The sequence below is a fragment of the Anas acuta genome, chromosome 24, assembly GCF_963932015.1.
Source record: "Anas acuta chromosome 24, bAnaAcu1.1, whole genome shotgun sequence".
NCBI classification, from domain to species: domain Eukaryota; kingdom Metazoa; phylum Chordata; class Aves; order Anseriformes; family Anatidae; genus Anas; species Anas acuta.
Window position 1 is genome coordinate 5,854,739 of NC_089002.1, and position 19,381 is coordinate 5,874,119.

The following is a 19,381-nucleotide window of genomic DNA, read 5'->3' on the forward strand; positions in this document are numbered from 1 at the left end:
AAAAGGTGCTTCTATGAACTCCTCGTAACTCTAATGTGTTTTTTTTTTTTTTTTTTTTTTTTTTTTCAGTAAACCAGAGCAGTTACCGATGGGAATTGTTGCCCTGCGATGCTGAGGGGCGAGCAGAGCCCATGCTGGGGCGCTGCGAGGAGGATGCTCGCTCTGCTGCAGCGCAGGATGGCAGCTGGGGGGCACGGGGACAGCCCCCAAGGGCAGGGGTCTGCACACCATGGACACAAGCAGCTGGTGCCATTGGGATGGGGCCCTGGAGGTTTCCAGGACATGCTCATGGGGTGCGTTTGGAGCACGGCTTCTCCTGCCAGCTGGGCTGGAACGAGAGCCTGGCAGGTAGGTCCTGAGAGCCCCAGGTCCCCAGAAAGGCTTTCTGCAGGGAAGAGGGTGTGAAGGTGCTGCCATATGATGGGCCTCTCTCGCCTTTAAACGTTTCTTCTATTTTTCTTTTTTTCTTCCTTTCCCATGCGGCTGCAAACCAGCCTTTTGAAAACAGACATCCAGCACCTCAGTCTGACAACTGAGTGCTTGAATCTTGTCACAATATAAGCCCCGAGTACTTCACAGCCGGAGGAAAATAATGCCATTAATACAGCAAAGGGATCTAGATGCATTAGCTACACCCAAGAGAGGGCTCGCGCTGCAAATCTTAAGCATCCGAGACAGCAGATGGAAAAGCAGTACTAGAAAGGGTTTGACAAGCATGTCTCTTGTCTCTCTATTCCATTTAGGAAACTGAATCACACCGGCACAATAGTAACGGAGGCGTCCGACCCTGAGGAAGCACGAAAGCAGCCCAGACCGCTAGGAGCAGATTTCATTTTTCTGCTTCGAGTAGCACTGGCACGGACTCCCATGGCAGAGCGCCCCTGCCCACGTTGCTCCCAGCCCACGCTTCTCCGGCACCACGCGTCCACGCACCGTGCCCGGAGCCAGCACAGAAGGGGCTGCTCTGTGCCCAGGGATGAGCAAACACCGACTGCCCCAAAAACTGAGGTGGCACAGACTGCCAGCCTGACACAGTGCCCCTCTCCACGAAGGGCAGCTCTTAGGGCTCTGCAATACCTCTGATGGGAAAGGCTTTAGGTTCAAGGCTCAGCAATGAGATTAGTTCATTTATTTCTTCCCTTACAGAGCAATAGGGTGAGTCGCTTGGATGGAGGAAGCAGGGAAATAGAGAGTGAACTGTCGACTTTCAGATTTCAAAACTTCAGAATTGAGCCAAGTTTAAGTTCCAGGCTTAGCCTCTAAAATTGATTGTTTCACTATCAGAAATCATTGCTTCATAGCTAGTCGCGTGAAACTAATATTTCCATTCATTGCCAAAGTGAACAATACCTATCAGATAACAGGTTCCCGACGTATTACATACATCATGCATCCGAAGAGCGCCGGCACCAATCGCCCACAGTACATCAACGCTGCGTGCCTGTCTTGTGGTTCCCATCTCACTTTGACATTGAGGAAGAAGAGCAGCAGCGTGCGAGGCATTGCTGGAGAGGGGACCATAAAGAGCGTGCTGCTAAGAGGTTTCTCATTAGTAGTAGAGAGCTGAAGATTGTATGATTCATCATCCCCTTTTTGGAAAGCTTGCAGAGTATGGAAACAGCGCAAACACAATTTCAGTTGCAACAAAACACCATGTCTTTGAACATTAGCTTTGCTGGGCAGCAATAATCATCTCCATTTATTTTATTTAATCCTTTAAGTGCACAAATGCAAAATGGTTCTGTAAGTACCTAGAGGATAAATGAGGTTAAAACATTCATGGGCGGTAGAATCAAGGCAGGCTCATGCTGGTGTTTCGTACATTCAGCCCTCTATTATTTTTGCCAGAACCATTACTAAGCAATCAGCTTTAAACATTTCAGACCTTGGTGGCAGGGCTTCTGCATAAAACGGCTGTCTGCTTTTACTGAAATCCAACTCTTCATTATAAAAGAGCTGTGCAGCAAAGATAAATGTAACAAACACACCTCACTGTAGTATGATTGCACCAGAATTAGGAACAAACTGCAGGTTTTTTGGAAAGAGACTTATTTTCTCAGAGCTCTGGAGAACCAGATCTGCACTCAACTGCAAACCTCCCCAGGTCACAGCTTCAGCTGGTTTAAGTCAGCGTAGCTTCAAGTCAGATGCACGTAGGGAGCAAGAGACGCAAGAGGGACGTACGTAGATAATTACAGAGAGCTAAAATTGAACGAGGGGGTGCCAGCCTGCAAGTGCTGGAAGCCCTGCAGCAGCTGACCGGGGGAGCTGGAGGCAGGGCTCAGGAGGACGGGAAAGCCGCTCCACGGTTAATCCTTTCCCCAGCTGCAGCAGAGCTGCTAGCACAGACCACTGCCCTCCCAAAGGGCGTCTGAGACCTCGGGAAGTTTTTAAACACGCAGATGCACTCAATCCATTGCAGTCGCCATCTGCAAACGTACATGCAAACGTACAACGCAAAATAATTTAACACCTAGGAAAGGGAAAGATGAAACAAAAGCCTAAAAACGTTGGCAGCCTCTTTGAAGGCGAAGGGAATGTCACAACTCTTTTTTAACTGCATCTTCATTTTTGCAGGCAAATTACAAGTCCAGGTTCAGAACTGTTTTTGTTCTGCCGTTCTGCTGTGACAGTATGTGCTGGCAGCCAATAATTCATTCAGGAAAATCCACAACTAAAGCAAAGAAGGGAAAATGACAACAGGTTTGTGGGGCTCCTGCTTGCCACGCAGCAGAAAGCAGTGACGTCCCGTGCAAAGGGCCTTAGGACTTCCAAGCCCCTCTTGCCTGCTTCTCAGACTCTGCCTGGAGTGCCTCCGGATATTTTCCTCCAGATCACCCAAACCTGAATCACAGCAAACTCCTCAGCTCGCCTGTCAGCTTTTTGTCTTATCTAATGGGCTTCTGTGACTGAGCAGTCCAGATATAAACAGCAAATAAAATGCACAATAATTAGCATAGGAGATCTGCACTGCTCCAGTAGCCAAGATTAATACCATAAATTTCAGGAGTCCTCGGGGATATAGATTCTGGAAGTCTGATATATACTTCTTATGCTTTTAAAGGAAAACAGATTTACCTAATTTACAATCAGGCTTGATGGTGGGAGGAAGAATTTAATTTTTTCTCTTTTGATAAATATCCTAGCCAGCTGCATCTTTTCTGTAATCCCTATCCGTCTGACATTCAAGGGGATATTTTGCGGGTCCATCATCTCGTGGTACTCTTAGTCCAAGAAGTGCCCCCATGTAGGAAAAGTGGATTTCCTCCTACAAGCCTCTTACACCTACAAACATCCCAGGTGGGAACTCTTGGGGGAATTCAGTCCCTGCCCACGGAGAAGGCAACACGTCTGTGGGGGCTGAGGGGAGGTGCTGTGGGGAATCGCTACTGGGCATGCAGAGCATTCCCATGGGAAAGCTGGAGCCCTCCAGCTCCCCTCCCTCTCCCCGGCTCGTGCAGACAGAGACACTATTCAAAACTGCCCTATTCAGAAGCATCAGGGAAAGAACATCTGTTGAAAAATAAATGCAGGACTAATTATATATGATTGAGGATTTTAAACTGCTATTTTTAGCTTAAAATTAAACAGATTTGATGAATCAAATGCTTGTGCTCAGCATTTCAAACTAGGAGAGAGGAGCACGGACTGCTTGACCTGCCGAGCTGGAGCGGGGAGCCCAGAGGTGCGGTGCTGCTCACCGGAGCTCGCCACGGCACTGAGCATCTGTCGGCACCTGGGCAGAGCCAATGGGACCCACCAGACCCACCATTCATTTGAATAAGAAAGTATTTTTTCCTCCAGCCTGAGTAGTAGCAGGTGAACATCAAGATGCTTTTGATTATCAAGTTTATTTCAGCTCATTCTGCTCGGGAAGATCCAAACAGCGCGGTGCAGTGACACATCTGAGGACATGCATGAAAGAGCTGGTGCTCATCACCCCGAGGTAGACAGATCCCCCAGAAGGATGCCTGGGTTCTGCTGGGCTCTGATCCTGCAGCAGTGCGATGATGTAATTGGCAGAGCATCACAAGAAAAGCTTGACAGAGTGTTTTTTCATCCGCTGCATTAAAAAGTAAATGGACACAGTGGAGATATTTCAAAGGGGCAATAAACCGAGGGGAGGCGAAACTGCAGCAAGTGCTCGCGGGTACGGCCGGGTGCTGGGGGCATACCCAGGAGGTTGTGCTCAACAACACTGGAGAGGGAGCAGAAGAGGGACACGGTTGTGCATCTGCCAAGAGAGCCACCAACACCCACCATGAGCACATTTGCCTGAGCAACACCGCTGCTTTCCTGCCAGCCTCGTGAGGCTGCTTTGCCCTGGGTTCCCAAACTGTGCCTGGGCTGTGGAACCAGCCAGGACTGCGCCTGTGTGGGGCCACGAAGAGCCCCCTGGGCTGGGTCCCCCTGAGATCCCCAGGGGAGCATCACCCAGGGCTGGGGAGGGGGCTGCAGCCTCCCTCTGAGCTGAGGAGCACTTGGAGCAAGCAGCGAGCAGTCAGGGGAACGGCTGCTGCTCACACTTAGTGCCCTTGAATTGGCAGAGTGAGAGATCATGTTTTATTTTAACTTCGTAATAATTACAGTTATTACTGAATTCATGTATACCAAAGAGGTTACAGCTCCCTAGGAAAGCTCGTAATGTTATTAATTGGTATGCCATTCCATTGGCTTTATCGTGTAATAAGCTAATTCACACATTTTGATGTTAAGCACCGTACCTCCAAAAACTCTTGCAGTTACTCGTTGTCACTGGGAGCAACGGCAGCTGCACAGATGTGGTGCAGCAGTAATTGTCCTTTGAAACCATTGCTTCACAGAGCCCCAGTAACTCAACCCTAGAACAGTAATAAGCACAGCCTTTATGTAGAGCAGTGAAATTAATACTAAAGATTTTAATACAGAGGAATGGCACGACAAATTAAGGAAGCGTTGCTCATCGTGCAGTACCAAAGAAGAGGGAGATCTTATCTGAAAGATAGTGATGAGCTCACTGTTCCCGTACTTTCCACGTGATTACTCAGATTTAATTTCTCTGCAGCTGGGGCACTTCTCGGACAGGAGAACTTCTCCATGAGGGCTGGAGCAGCCCCGTGCTGCCGCCTGGCAGCTGCTGGTTCTTGGAAGAGGTGGAAAACCTCTGGGGGCAGCGGAAAGCTGTGGCCACAGGTGACATTTTTGCAAGCAAACGGGGTTTTTGCTGCTGGCCTGGGTGGGTTAAGGGGGGGCTGAGAGGGGCAGCAGCCCCCAGCCCCATCTCACCCGCCTGAGGTGCTCCCACCCAGGCACTGGTGGTAGAGGCAGATGCATGTGGTGTCAAAGTGACATAAATCCCAGCTGTGCCTGTAACCTCACATTGATTTTTACTGTAAATCTAATACTTGGAGTCTGCCATCAAATGAATTGTTGCACATAAAACCCAACCATACACCCGATGGAGTAAAATTAGACAGCAGGTCTATTCCAGGACTGTTGCAATTTCCTCCACGATGTCAGGCTATAGTAACACATACATATTTCAAAAAAATTAAATTGCTATTAAACTTTCTGACCATCTTTGTAAATTAACCTCTCTTTCATCTCGGCAAGAGCTAGCTTTTGATTTAGCAGGAAATAATTTTTTGAGCAGTTTCCAGACTACTTCCATTAGGCTTTGGGGCTGTGGTCAATGAGCTTGAGTTAATTACCTGCTTAAAACAGATCACGGTGCTGTGCAAACCGGTCACTCATCTGTTCTGGAAGCATTGCTTCTCCCTCCTCCTGCTGCCGGGGGGAACGAGCCCCCAGGGACAGCCTGCCGGGAGCTTCATGCCCTGTTTGCACTTCAGGTTTCACAGCCCCAGGAAAGATCCCACAGCGCTTGCCCCTGCGGCACCCCACAGGGCTTGGTCACCACCGAGAGGAACCGCACGGCTCCGTGCCTCTGGAACAACCTCGCCATGCATGAGAGAAGCGCTCTGGGTGCACACCAACATCTAAAAGCTTTAATGCACCAGCATCCAAAGCAGGAAGGGGGCAGAGAAAGGTGTCCCAACAACTTTAGGGACCTGACTTGGGCTTTTTTCAGTTCTACTCCTCCTTGCTGATAAGCTACGTAACATCTGATTACTGGCGTGCTATGTATATTGTATATGTATATGGCGTATATTGAGGTATGCACCTCAGTCTTTGCTTTTGCATTCATGCATTAATGGCTTCAGTCACAAATCAACAGTCCACGTGTTTGGCCCTGTGTAATCAAGGGAAAAAAGCAACACCAAAGAGAAGGATTTTTTTATTTTTTTTAATGTGTTGCTTTTCACTTGAAAGCCTTGGCTCGTGAACAGACAAGGCTGTGTCCAAACCAGGTGAACCCTCATTTATCCAGTATCAACAGAGCTCTAATTGAGAGATCAATTGGGAACCTGCCTCTTCATGCACAATTTGGAGAGCTGACAAAGCCACCTGTAGGGGCTGGAAAATAAGTTCTGCCTCATTACAAAAGAAATTGCATCTAAATGAAAAACAACATATAATAAGAGCCCTAAACTGCCTGCAAAACGCTGCCAACCAGACAGGTAATCCAGTGATATATAGCATACACCATGTCTTTGACAAGGGTCACCTTTAATTATTCAGCAATTGAAGTAGCTCAAATCAATTCCCAAGGGCTTAAATGTTGTGGTTTTTTTTTGGTGGGTTTTATTTATTTATTATGATGTGTAAATTCCAGGGCAGAGAATTAGCTGGCCTGAACCTAAGAACTGCATCTCTTTGATAGATTAAAACCTAAATAAGCATACATATAGCAAAGCAGAGGCACATTAACCAGGCTTTCCACCCACATTTTGAAAAGACTTGTAAGTCAGAATATCCTCCAAGCATTCCCCTCCCCTTCTGTTTGGCTTAGCCTGTTTTCATCCTCACAGCCTAAACGGGCACGGACACCGTGGGATGGGGGCTGGCTCCGCTGCAGGGCATCGCCCGGCCACACCACAAACCCTCCTGCTCCATTGCTGCAGTAAGAGTGAGGAAAGACCTTCTGGGGTCTGCAAAATGAGATCAGGATAATAAAAGACATTCTGGAAACAGACAATAATGGTGAAATGATGTTTTGACATGGAGGCCATATATGGTTGACAGGAAAAAATGAACAAAGTAGGTGATAGAGGAGGCGCTGGAAAAATAATTTCTAACAGCTGATTAGACTCCTGTTCAGCAGATCCCAGACAAATGGGATGGATTTTGTAGAATAAATCCCTAGCTGTCTTGGTTTATCACCACACTTCTGTTTCTTTCCTTTAGGATTACATTTTTTTTTTTTTTTTTTTTTTTTTTTTTACCTTTTTCTTTTTTTGGGGTCTGTTTGCACTGCATCTCCCAGCTCACGTACCTGGGTTTGCTGCATTCCAACCCCAGCAGGCAAAGTCCCGCGGGACATGGCAGTTGGCGGAGATGGAGCTGCTGCAGGGGAAGGGCAGGGAAAACATTTTGAATCAACCTGAAAAATGTGTCTTCTCTGAAAACTGAGCATTCCCCAACATTTATTTCCAATTTTTAAATATCATTGATCTATGATCTGAGGAAAATATGGGTTCATTTTTCAGGTGTTAGCATCATTTTAAAGTAAATCTCAGTAATACCTCAACAGAAGTATTATTTCAGATCTAAAAAATGTAAATGTTATATTTAATAAACATCAATAGTAAATGTTTTGACTTCCTGAAAAACGTTTTGTTTTCTTTAAAACGCTGAAACACTTTGACAAATGCAACATGAATTCACAAGTGCTTTCAGCTGACTCAAAACCACATTTTTTTTTTCAACAAATAAAACATTCATTTGAAATGTTTTGCCCAACTCTAATGTTTGTCCTGTGCCTAAGGGTGAATTGCACTCTGTGTGAATAATAACGCGGTGCAGACAAGATCAATAAAGCTCATATTTCATTTTATTCACTGTCATGTTTCAGGCTAACCTGGCGCACAGCTGTGGCATTGCTGCACAGCGCACACAATGTGGCTTTAGTTCCAGCAGAACGAGGAGCAAACTGCCTTTTAAATCCCAGTTACACCAGCGATTTGATAGCGAGCCTGGAGAACCACTGGAGTGCCAGCCCAGCCGCTGGGGGGGCCGGGTTCAAACACTGGAAGCGGTGTCACCGCGCTGGCTCGGGCACAGACCCTCCTGCCAGTGAGGAATTGCCTTCAGCAGCTCCCACTGCAACCAAGCCAAGCCCAGAATAACGCAGCTTTGTCCTGCTCATCCACAGAGAGAAACAACACAGGGCTGCTCAGGGCCCAATCCTGAGCACCCTCGTTTTCGTGAGCAGCACACTCAGCACTTGTTTCATCTTCCAAGCCCAGACCGACAGGGCTGGTTAATGGACAGGGCCAGTTTCTGGGGTTACTCAACGGGACAAACATCTCCGAGTTGGGTTTGTTTCTCCTGCTTGACGATTAGAGACCTCTGTCATTTATTCTGACCATGCGATGGGTATATTCAGAGCCTCGCATCTCCAGGTTGGAGACAGGCTGACAAGCAGCGTGGCCAGGGATGTCCTAAAATATCCTCAAAGAAAAAGAAACTTGAGACCACTATTCTACGAGGCAGTGTCAGACACAAGACCACTGATGGTCATTACAAAGTTTAAAAATACACCTAAAATTGAACTTTTGTTAAAAAAAGCCCGTGGCAGTTCCAGGAACACACTTCTGCTCGGCATCCTCTCGGAGGCTGCACTGATCAATACCGCGCTGCCCAGCTGCTGTAGCACACCGGGATTATCACATTACAGCACGCTGCCCTGCGCTGATGTAGCAGGCTTGGTGCCTTTTCAGGACTGCGAAGATTGGTGTTGTACCAAACCAAACTGAATTTAAGTCACACCACAACAGCTAATAACGGAGAGGGTTCCTCAGGATGTCAGTTTGCACATGCCGGTGAGGTGAAGGATTTTTCTGCATCAGGCTCTGCAGGATGGGCTCCCCCATGGGTCCCCGTGCCCTGGTCTCTCTCCAGGAGGCTGCAGAGCTCAGCCCCACGGCAGAACCCACAGCTGGAGGGCTGAAACCAGAGCACAGCCCCAGCCCATGCTCAGCCCCGGGCCACCAGCCAGCGAGGGGACAGCCCTAGCCCCGTTTGCTGCTCTCATTCCAATCCTCTCCTGCCTTCGCTGTTCCCTGGCACGCTACCCGAAACAATTACAGGGCTTTTTTTGTACCAACTACAAAGGGATTTCACAAATTGGTGAATTTCGTGTTTCTCATTCAGAAAATGCTTCAGATGAAATAGCCGTGAAGGGAAGAGCTGCACAGGGGGCACCAGGAATAGGGCTGGGAAGCCCCCCAGCCCTCCCCAGCCCCACATACCTGCAGTTGGGATGCACGGGCACTGGGGGCTCGCTGCCAGGCTGTGCCTGTGCGAAGGAAAAAGGGTGCCAGAGCCCCAAAGTACCAGTAACTGCCCAGCACAGACAAGAGGAGAGGGGTCTGGCTTCCTACTCAGTTCAACACCTCTCCTCAGTCATTAAACAACAACAAAACCACACAAAGCCAGAGCAGTTCCCACCATATTTCCCCTTCTCTCTTTCCACACTGGAAAATCTGGGTAACTGGCATTTGCCGAGCACTGCAGCAGTGCCTGCATCTCCCCATTTCATTTACTGCCTCCTTTCCCCTTATCACAGCAGTAAACATCTACCACAGAGCCAATATTTACATTTCAAATGAAGACTGACTACATCTGGGATGAGCCTACCCTGTTTTGTTCTCTCCTCAATTATTTCTCCATTTGCAAGCTGGAATAGTGGCAGATGCACAGGTGGTTCAGATGCAGAGGCTGTGCACGGGGTCCAGCAACAGAGAGGGGAGATGCAGAACACCAATTTTTGCTTCATTACAGAAGTTTTTTGCAATGCTGCTAAAGAATGCTGAGGGAACTGGTGACGTGCTGGCCACGTTACAAAGCTGTCTGGGTGATTAGCTCATAAAAGTAGAGATCAATTCACTGGAGTGAAATAATTGTGGGTTCATTTTGCTACATGCTCTGTTCTGCATCTGATGACTAATTATCAGCATCTAATAAGCAAATGTTATCTTTAAATCATGGAAAGGTTAAATGCATTGCTGTTACATGATGCTAAAGATTGCCCACGTGAGGAGGTTGAATATCTCTTATTGTATGTTTGTTTTCTACCCAACACAGATAAAAACAGACAATCTGCTTCAAAAATAGTATCAGAACCATCTAGGTTGGAAAAGACCTTCAAGAGAATCAAGTCCAACCATCAACTACATTGCGGCTTCTTTGATTTCCTGAATAATTTTTATTATTTCAAAACTGAACACACTCAGCTTCTGTACTAATAATTACCAGGCACTGCCCTTCGCAGGGAGCGCAATCTTTGCCACATTTTCCCTGCTCTCTTCGAGCACAGGAGATGAGGGCAGCGAGGGGAGCTGGCACTTCGGTGTCGCTGCAGCGGGGAGGTCAGGCACAGGGTCCTCATCTGACCACATCGGTGGCACAGCCCGGGTTATTCTGACCTCTCAGCACTTTTCTGAACTGATCCTGTTTTCTTTTCCCACCCCTCTCTTCAGACTCAGATTTAATCCTACAGTGCAAATGGAATTCAGACAACTGCTTGCCTTTCAGGTTTAGGAAAAAAATGTATAAATTTCATAAATTGGTAGAAAGAAGTTAAGAAAAATAATTACAAGATAGACCGAAATAGCAAAAAGCTGCTTTAATTCTGTAAAAGCTAATGAATTGGAGCTCCTCCTTCTAGCTGGCACTGAGTGTCATTGAACAAAATGCATGAACTGAAAGGCTTCCTGAAAGTAAGGGAATAAGTAAAAAATCACAGTTTTGAGAAATTATGTTAGATTTGGGTCTAACTCCAGAGACCCGGTGTCGTCTCATCACCCTTCAGAAAGCAACATTTCTAGAAGCAGGAGGCAGCCAGCAGAGGTGTCGATAGACAATTTGTGGCCTGTTAGAGTTTACGCTTGTTTACCAGCATTTAAGTAGACAAGACATTGATGCTAAGACAGTGGGAGGGAAGTGTTTTGAGCCAATAGTGTGTCTTGTCAGAAAATTAATTTGACTCTGGCCTTCTTTATACCCCAAACTGCAGAGATAATCTGGTACGGAAGGGCCGGCACTGCTGAAATGAAATCAGTGCCATGGAGGAGTCAGCAGCTCCTTCAGCACAGACCCAGTTTAGTTTTAATTTAAGGCTCATGCTGGGCATCTACCAAGTGCCTTTTATCACTGAAAATTTTAAAAGAAACAATGTTTCCTGACATAAATTTCTCTGCTAATGACAAAGACCAGAAGTAGCTTGTGGCCAAAGAATAAATGTTTTTCAAAAGCTTAGCAACAGCTCACGCACTGAATGTCATCATCTCCCTCTGAGGGATAGCGCTGTGTTGTCAGGATTATGTGAAATTATCCTGAGCGCTGCATGCCATGGGTTTTTTCAGCGGTGCATCTTATCTTTCTGTCTGAAGGTCAATTGAGAATTACCCATCCTGTTTTTGCTCGTGAAAAGAGGCTACGATAAAAAGTCAGGAAGCGCTAGCTGTAATTATTTATTATTAATAATACTTATTATTACAGCGCTTTTGAAAAGCAACCACCAGCTCACAGGATTTAACTCTATATGCAGAGACAGCAATGCATTTGGCAGAACCGATGGCTGCGGATGCCTGCAACACTGCCTGGCCCCGGGGCCAAGTTTGCTTCTCAGCTGCTTCCATCTCCCTCTGCAGTAGCTGCTACCGCGGTGGTTTTGAATTTGCACAGGAGTCAGTTAAGGCACAAGCTGGTCCAATGCAGAGATCTGAGCCTGAACCATGAGCAGTCCTCCCTGTAAAATGTTATTTTTATAAAACAGCCACAGCCACCTGCAGAGCTGGGACGGACAGGGCACGGAGCCGCTCTGGTTTTGCGCTGCAGACTCATGCAGACATAAAGCCGCTCACGTTTCTAAGCTTCCCCTTAACTTTATGAGGGCAAGAAAAGTTTTAACAGCAGCTGGGAACTTCCAAGCACCACACTGAGTGGCCAGCAGACAACGCACTTATTGTATTTGTTCTTATTGCTGCTGCTTGTGTTGACAGTGATAACACAAGTGATTATCAGCAGCAATGTTTGTCCTTCTTCAGCATCGTTTATCTGCTCTCCAAGTTGCCCACAAGTGGCTTTCCAGGTTAATTGTGACTGTGTGTGCACTAAGAGACCTGGCACAGGACCGTGATGCCCAGACCTGCCCAGCCCTTTGAGCAGTCCCTACCAGGGGCTCAGATGAGTGATACCCACATCGGTTTCCATTGCTTTGACATCTCTCCAGCACTAATTAAAACCTGGAGTGCTGCTGCTTTTATTTCATTTTCTTGTTTAGAACCGCGAAGGGCTGTTTTTCTAACAGCAGACCATATTTTTTCAGACCTGGGTCCCCTGCAGGGTCCCTCAGACTGAAGCCAAGAAAAGCGCCTCGGCGGCACGCGATGTTCTGGACTCACATTCCCCCTGTGAACCAGCAGGAATTTTAAATGAGCATCTATTCATATGTCTATCGGTACTGGATTAATTAGTAAATAATCATAAGCATTCTCCTCTCCTCGCTGTTGTTCTTCTGTGATTAGAGGGCTATCGCTGCTTCAAAATGGTTGCCTGAAAAGCCCTGCAGCAGAAAAGCTCAGCACCCAGCAGCAGGTCCGAGTGCCACGTGATGACTTCTGTCAGCAACTGGGTCTGAAATCCACACTTTAATCGGGGCTGGGATCCTACCGAGTAAGCCCCCTGGCTACAGCCCAGCAAAGCACTTAGCGGGTGTTCCCCCTTACGCACATCAGCGGACCCTTGACTTCACTGGGCCTTTGGGATCTTGATTTTAAGCACACGCTGAAACACTTCTCACTGAAACACTTCTGAAGGGGTGCCAGCACGGTGCCAAGCACCAGCACCTTGCAGGGTGAGTGCTCAGCACAGGCTGGGGCTCTGCAGGCCAGACCCTGCACACCCAAAGGGGCTGCACCACACCAGGAGGTCCCCAGCCCCCCACCATGCCCCTGGGAGCGGCTGCCAGCAGGGGCTCCTGGAAATAAGCAATCACAGGAGTTCAGCTAGCAGATTTACCAGGTCCTTTCCTGCATGTTTGAGCGCTTTAGATGATTTATCTGCTCAGAAAAGGATTATTTTTGAGCCTCCCTTTGCCAAAAATGTAAGCCTTATCAAATGGAAATCAGAATCCATTCTTCGGATCAGCAGCCTGGATCAAAGCTGAGGTGGAAAGGAGGTCACAGGAAATGCAGACACTTTCATGAATATTTGCCTTGCTGCTTCTTAAGCTTTACCTCTGAAGGTCTGATCTCAGACAAGCTCCTAACAAAGGCAGCAACACAGCCAAAGCAATGTGAAAGTGTTAATTTGGCTTCTCTAAGATATTACTTTGCAAAATATTGAAAAGCCATTTTCAAAACATTAACATGTGATCAATATTCAGCTGGTCATTGTAGTAGCAGGTCAAAAATTTTGGTTGTCTGCATCACTTCTAACCCAGAGCAGTTTATTCCTCAGCCAGCTTCATGCAGATGAAGGTAGTATCTCTGGCAGGAGATTCACACAACAAGAACAAAATACAGAAAAACTTCAGCATTTTGAATATGGAGAAAAAAAGAACTTTGTATGCCCCCCCCCCCTTTTCTGCCATTGGCAGAAATACAAAGAGCTGTTTCCCTCTCAGCTGTGTGTTCTGAGAAACTGGGCAATGTCTGCAAACTCAGAGTTATCCAAATAAGAAGTGCTATAAAATTGTGAGGTTTCATCAATACCAAACCCATCATTTGATTGAACTCTATTTGAATGCTATTACATGGATTTATTGCTTGCCATTTAAACATTTCCTATGTTCCTATTTATACTGGCTTGTATTATCCCCTACTACATCATTCCAGGTTGTGCTACTTTTTGCACATTATTTCTCAAACAGAGAAATAGTACAGCTAAAAACGCATTATCTAACATTTATTATGGTAGCTGAATGCTCATCTTTCCAACTAATTTAAAAATGAGTTTGTGTAACTTCATTCCCAGGTGAGCAGTAAGAATTTCCATGCTAAAAGGCTTCTTGGTCAGAAAAATGTGAGCAGTGATTTTTAAAAGTGAAAAAACTCTTTTTTCACTTGCTAGCCTGTCACCCACTACAAAACCAGAATTACTAATCTGTTTGACCCTGGATCGTGCTGTGAGCAAAGCTGGTCATATTTAAAAGATGTGTCTTGGTTAACCTTATTCCTGCCTGTAACAGAAATAAAATTGTGTTCAACTCCACTATACTGAAGTTAGCATATTTGATGATACTGCACATTTTCCCAGCAGAGATGAAAGCCCAACAGTTCACTTGTTACACAAGCAGGAGGAATTGTGTTTTCACCATCCGCACCATCTTCAGACAGTTTATCACTTTGACAAGTCAAGGGAGTGGAACTTGCTCTGTGGTTAGAGCCAGGGAGAGCACGGCTCCTTCCCGGTTCTGAGCCCCAGCTGGAGAAGACCTCTAACAGCCAACTCCAGGAGCATCCCCACAGGCTGTGGTATGTTGCCTGCTGGGATGGAGTTGTAGGACTCAGTTAAAAATACCCCCTCTAGAAACTTGTGTTGGTAGTAAGCCAGGAAAAAAAGAATTAAGGACAAAGTCTGCTTTTCACTTTTCTTTCAGAAACTGAGGATCTTACAAACAAGCAAGCATCCCTAAGCTGTATCCCAGGAAAACATCTGAATATCCAAAAAATCCCCTTAATAAATTGATCTTCCAGCCTGTTAGGAAGTGAGATCTCCATCAGGCATATAGGATCCAATAGAGGTCACGAAAACCCCCTGCTCCAAAACACATTCACACAAATATTCTTTCTGAGCTGCCTGAGAAGCTTAGAGGAAAGATCTCCCATTTCTAAAGAACTTCATTTAACACTGGACTATCCAAAAATACTAACTTAATTTACCTTCAGGCTATCAGCTCTTTCTTCTGCTCTGAGCAAGTTTAAGATAATGCAGCAATAAAAGCCCTCTTTGATACCAAAGGTCCGCACCGAGGATTTAGATCTGAATTCCAGGTTAGCCCTTAATGACACACACATGCACACCGAAAGCCTCCCCTTCAGCCAGGGGACTACATCCCACTAAGAGCAAAGCAGAAATAATGATCTTACCGTATTCAATAATTCAAAAAAAAAATCCGATTAAGCATGCATACTAGGTACAGAATTTGTCTGCAAGTAACATTACGTTTAATCTGTTCCAAGATAAGAATAAATCTGTTTCTGCCTACCAGCAGTTTCCTGTACACCAAGGGGTTTGGTAAGACAAGTGGGGTTGGAACTAACCTCACACACGGCAGCACGGCCGGCGATGCACACGGAGCAGGGATGGAGGCAGGCGGGCACAGCACAGCACGAGGCAGACACAGGCCCAGCAGAGCCCAGCTGGGCTAGGAGGGGAGCAGCAAAATCACACCCGTAAGGAATGGCCCTGCCTGGCCACAGGCACAGAAACAGCAGCCACAGAGCTTGTGGGGCAAAGCTCCCAGCCTGGGCCTTTTATCATCTCCCTCCCAGCCCAGCTGGTGCTGTAACACAACCATCTCACCTGGTGAATAGCTCAGAGAAGGCAGGTGGGACTAAAAAAAAATAACGCAAGGCTCTTGGCTTTTGATGGCCATCCCTGCCATGCTCTGTTATGCACCTGTGTCAAATCCTAACAACTGAGAGCAGCAGTTTTTCAATCCCCATTTGCACAAAAAACGAGTGACCGAGGTGCAGGCCCTGAGCAGAGCAGCCCTCGCATCCTTCGATGCAGCTGCAGGCTCTGAGCAGTGGTCAGCTGAGCCGCGATGGCCTCTCTGCCAGATTTCTCCTCCCTGCCCCCATACCTCCTAATAATAAAAAGGAATCATGATAGTGCAGGATTCATTCCCCAGACAATAGTGAGGCAGGCTGTATATTGCTTTATGGCTGTTGACTTGATTTAAAATGCACTCTTAAAAATGAAAGAACAACTCCTTAAATTTGCAGTAAATGTATAGTTCCACAGATCTGATTTACTGGTTATGAGCCACCAAAGAATTGCAATTGCAATTTATTGTATTGTTGACTCTAGCAGCAAAAACCTCAGCATCACTGTAGCTTTGGAAACCATGAAAAACCTGACCGTTTTAGATTAATCATTTATTTCAGGTTGGTTGTTATTTTTTTTTTTTGTTGTTGTTGTTTTCTTTTCTTTTCTTTTCTTTAATTGGTCCCTCATCTTCCAGGGGATAACGACGATTGCTTTGATGGTGACTGTTTAACCCAACGTGTGTGAGATCAAAGGCGTGCAGTTGGCTTGTGCTTTGCTCAGTTCAGAGCGTTTTAGCCTTGGTTGACTCATAATTGCAAGAATTCCCAACTGGCTGGAAGTGGAAGGAACTTGCTGCAGAGCACAAGGTGCAGGAACCTGCCTGGGCTGCAGCACACAGCAGAGCAGCAAGGAATCCATCTGCTTGCACAGAGCTCCTCGCTGTGAGCCCACTGTCCTCATTTCCCTCGCACCCTTGCCAGCAGTGAACGTGCTGCTCAGTTGCTCAGCACAAGCACAAGGCACAGCCTCAGCACCAGCCTGAGCACCGGCACCGGCTCCCAGCACGAGAACCGACAGAGGCAAAACACGCTGCAGGTTGCAGGCGGTGCAGCTGAACCGCTCTGCCTCTGTTCTCCTGAAGGCACAAACAAAGGCGAATCACGTGCAGCACTGTCTCACACGCAGCCGCTGACACGCAGGCACACGAATTCATTTTTCTGCTCCCGCAGCACCGCTTGCTGCCGCTACCGCACCTGCCGGCTCCAGGCAGCCCCGCGCTCACCGCGTTGCTGGCCAGCTCGCCCTCATGCACCCGGCTGGCCTCATCCCTAATTGGGAATGTGAACGCTAGGCTCTCGTTACTTAGGTGTCTGGATGTTGGTAACGTGGAATATGGCCAATTAAGCGCAGTCCCTGATGAGCTGCTGCAGGGAGCAGCATCTCAAACCGGCATCTTTGCCTTACCGTGCGAGGCGGTACGCACGGGGCGGGGAAGGGAACGCTGCACAATAAACTGACCCCGATCCAGTATCACCGCTGTCCTTCAAGGGTCTGTTCCCTCTACTACCATGTGTGATCTTTTCTTGATTCATTAAGGTCTGCTGAGCAGAAAATTTTGCAGCTGCTGGCTAGATAGCAGCGCTGCTGGACAGCATCCACGGCTCTTTCCTCTTTCCTTTTGGAAAGAAGCGGCAGAATGCAGCTGCCTATGAGGCTTTATTTCAGGTTGGAAAATCTCCAAACACAGAGGGGAAAAAAACTGAGCACGCTGTAAATCAGAGATGGCCTTGAACCAAACCCCACGGGTTCCCAGCACCCGTGGGTAGTGACAAACTGCAGCCGAGACAAGGACAGGGTCTGTCCATCACAGCGACACCGCTGATGGACATCTGAGGGGCTCCGAGGACCCCACGAGGATGCAAACAGCACCCCTGGAAACTCTGCAGTGCTCCCCAAAGTGCAGCTAACGCAGGCTCCAGTCATCCTAAACAAGTCCCTGAAACCTTAAGAACTCCCAACACTGAACTTTCTTCAAAAGGTGCTTGAAAGTTACTCACGTTTTCCTTCAGGACTTTCCTAGGCTAAAAACAAGGCAGCTTTTCCTATATCAAAATAAAATTTTCACTGGAAGTGTGATAATAAAAACAATTTAGATTACCCGTAATGAAGAACATTTCTGCCTCTAAAGTAGAAAACAGCACTTTTTTTTTCAGTCTGTACAAACTTAAAGCAACTCCGTGGTCTCTCAGGAATTTCAAATTTATGGATGTTTTTAAATTTATTTACTTTAACATATATAACCCCTTTCGTTTTATAGCCTGTCTCAGCTATGACAGCACGGAAACAGCTCTTCCTGGAGTATAGGCACACCGTAACTGGTAAATGATAGTCAACACAGCCGAAAACACGGATCAAATTTATATCTGCTGCATGAAACGGGTGGCGATGTGGCCAAGGAGGGAGCCCAGGAGGGGGCTGCAGGGAAGGGGCCAGCCCCCAGCACTGCCTTGGCAGCGGCAACTCCTGAGCGAGATCCTTGAGCTCCTTCCCCTACCACGCCTGCAGCACAAAGGTGTCTTAAAGAAAATGACAGATATTTTGTACTGGATTGATCGGACGAGATCGGAAGCGCCTCGCGCCTTGCCTCATTCCCTCTGACTGCCTATTTTGTGCACTTAGGTGCTGCGGCGAGAAGCCCGCTATTAATCCTGGGGGGCGGACAGGAGGGGAGGTGGCTGGCTGGAGGTCTGGAGAAGCACCGGAGTGATGGATAGACAGACAGACAAACTAAATCACCGGTACACTTTTATAAAAGTGATTTCCTTCAGGAATTTATAGCACTTTATAAATACTTGCACAGCCTGATAAAGCACTTCTTCGCAGCAAATGTTATCACATTCCTTCTCGAGCTGGGAGCTGAGAAGGCAGGGCTGAAGAGAGTTAGCCAAGGTCTGGAAGAGTTTTGAGAGAAGTGGTGAGATCCAAGCAGCTGTGTTTTCCAGGTTCTTTCAACCAGCACAGCACATATATAATTTTAAGGTTACCAAGACTGACCCTTTAGCATAATCTTATTAATGATCTTTCTTTAATCTATGCAGGCATTTTCACAAGCTTGGATCCAAAGCAAGGAAACTGCTGGCACAATCTATAGGACATAATGAGACTACAAAGCTACAATGTTACGGCAAGCTGTAATTTCAAGCAGCCAAGCTAGCTTTATTACTGCCACTGTCATTACAGAATGCTTATACAGCATGGCCGTGAAGTCAATGAGATATTTAGATGCAGAATTAATGCAGGATAGCGCCCAGCGTAAAGAACAAACACAATAAATAAAACACACTGGGGAAGCACAGGATATAAATACAGAAGAAAATGGCAGAGCAAAAAGAAGATGCAAACTATATTTAAAATTGATATTTAATCCGCATAGCTCATTCCAGTGGCTTCTCTGCATATGCGGCTTGTTTTAATGCTAGCAGGTTCGACTTTTCAGTAACAGAATGCTAAAAAGTTGTTCAAAAAGTTTTAATAAAATGCTTAATTGGTTCATTAGAACCTAAAGAGATATTCCTAGAAAGCAAGAGAGAAAGGGAAAGGCAGAAAAAGAGTGAAAGAGACAGAGAGAGAGAAGATGCAAGCAAAAGAAGCAAAGAAAAAGAGAAGGAAAGAGAGAGGAGAAGGAATATTTTCACATCAGACTATTTGCAGCTAGCTTGCTTTTGACTTTCAGACTCTATTTAAAAATACAAAATTGGGAGCATTAAAAAAGAGTTCC

General features: G+C 46.6%; 1 long non-coding RNA gene across 1 annotated transcript; it reads right to left on the bottom strand.

Moving 5' to 3' along the window:
* Positions 1-1,626: 1,626 nt before the first annotated feature.
* Positions 1,627-15,572, bottom strand: LOC137844115 (uncharacterized). Its single transcript, XR_011089830.1, has 4 exons — positions 15,372-15,572; positions 7,376-7,446; positions 4,725-4,841; positions 1,627-4,234 (listed from the first exon to the last, which is right to left on the bottom strand). It is a non-coding gene; the product is annotated as an uncharacterized lncRNA (long non-coding RNA).
* Positions 15,573-19,381: the final 3,809 nt, after the last annotated feature.